Here is a 1948-nt window from a genome sequence, read left to right on the forward strand (position 1 = left end):
GACTAAATGCCCTTATGGATGTTGTTTATTTGTAATCTTATTAAGACGGTAATACAAATTGATGTAATAATATTACGTGCATTTAACATGCGCCCGCTCATGCGCACAGATGTCAAAATATATATAAATGTTATGTTTTCACGCATTTACTAATCCTTTGTAATCGCTATTAACTGTCAACGCAACATGTACGCAACAGACTCTTAAAACCTGCTTCATCTGTTACCAAGCAAACGAAACGAGAGAGAGAGAGAGAAAAAATATATAAAAATAAACAGCGACGGAGAAATCTGCATTGGCGAAATGACAGTATTCAGCTCTCTCAATGCAGCCAGCGAGGTACCCATCTCTTCGGAGTTATTTTTAGAGCACGCTGTAGTTGGTGAAGGTACCCCATACCGGGTTCTTCTCACCGCGGAAGACCCCAGCGGACAGGAAGTTCCCATGGCCCGATAGAGAAAATTTATTAGTGAGGACAGCGCTTAAAAGACTACGAATTTTCCAGTGTATATTTAATTTCCTTGTTGCGTCTCTGGTTCGGCTAATTAGGTGGTGGATAGAAAGATGAAAAAGAATTTCGATATTTCGTCGCGGCATTGGTGATAATCTCGTTTGTTTTGGGTACGAATACCGAATTATTTTTGTTTTATACGCAAGAATTTAACGTCTTTTTCTTATACTGCCATCATTTGCATATACATCTTGAATTACTGAAGTTGTAGGTCCAGTGCTTGCTATCACAGAAAGTCAATAATGGGTGAAAATTAGGATATACGAGGTAAAATAACCGGTGATTCGGAAACATTTGTGCTTGATTCCGTAAAACTGAAGTTATATTATAAATATTCACTCAATCGTTTGTTCTTTCATCACCTAGCAATCACGTCTTGTAAGTATGCGCGAATAAGAGAAAAAGAAATAAAATAAGATGAAAAAACGTATTTCTCTTTTGCTACACTCCACTAATCACCTAATTGGGCCCACCAACGGGTATATTTACTGTGGAAGCTTCATGTCCACTCACAGCCCGGCGCATGTTACAAATGTGCACAAGGCTTTCCTGACCGCCTCGCCACACCCTGCACAAAAAAGTGGTCTGTGAACAACTCTCCTCGATCCCTCTCCCAAGACGCTCGGGAAATGAAGGGGGGAGACTGCGACAGTTTTATAACAGCCTCGGGAATTGAGTCTTAATGTTCTTTTGCTGATTGATCCTCCAGTCACTCAAGATGCGATCGAAAGATTTGTTGATCGGAGGTGATAGTGGTGAATAGGAGATCCAGTCTTCCGTCAAAGGGGATTAGATCCCTTTGTAAGAGGATTATAGAGGATTGGGTATGGCTGGACGCTATTATATAGTAGTCAGTAAGGGAGAGAAATAGACGCGTCAGTGAGGCATACACTGCTGCTTTTTGTGTAGACATTTTTATTCTAATTCAGTGCTTTCACGTGGAGAACGATTAGTCTTTCCTAAGAAAAAAATCTATTACCCCTTAATTCAGGATTAGTTTATATTATTTTTTTGTCGCGGCCTGATATACATCCAATTAACTTCTTGATAACCAATGGCATGGTTGAACACTTCCTAGTTCTGTATATATTTTAACAACCTAGATAAATTAAACGCAGCCTTAAACACCACTTATTTATAATAAATAAAAACAAAATGCATTCGACTTATCCTGCTTAGAAACGGGACCAGAGAAACAACAGTTTTTAATATCAAACTTGAGAAACTAAAAAAAAAAAGGAAAAATATTATTGAGTCTGCCCTCAAAGGTCAGGTAGGTCTCCAGTGCTGCAAGAGCCCGCCGAATACTCACAAAAAACGGCAAGGTCAAGCGAAGAAGTTGAACAAAAAAGGCAACAAGGTCAACTTTGACAGCTAACATGTCCCCTTAAGGTGTATGTGAGAGGGAGGGAGATGGGGAGATAAAAAAAGAAAGAA

The 1948-nt window shown here is 39.3% G+C and overlaps 1 protein-coding gene across 1 annotated transcript in view; it reads right to left on the reverse strand.

The window, feature by feature from the left end:
• The window catches only part of LOC119587035 (proton channel OtopLc-like), a gene marked incomplete in the record, with an annotated part of 90926 nt that overhangs the window by 57740 nt on the left and 31238 nt on the right, over positions 1-1948 (reverse strand).

Source organism: Penaeus monodon, chromosome 22 (genome assembly GCF_015228065.2).
Source record: "Penaeus monodon isolate SGIC_2016 chromosome 22, NSTDA_Pmon_1, whole genome shotgun sequence".
Classification (NCBI taxonomy): Eukaryota; Metazoa; Arthropoda; class Malacostraca; order Decapoda; family Penaeidae; genus Penaeus; species Penaeus monodon.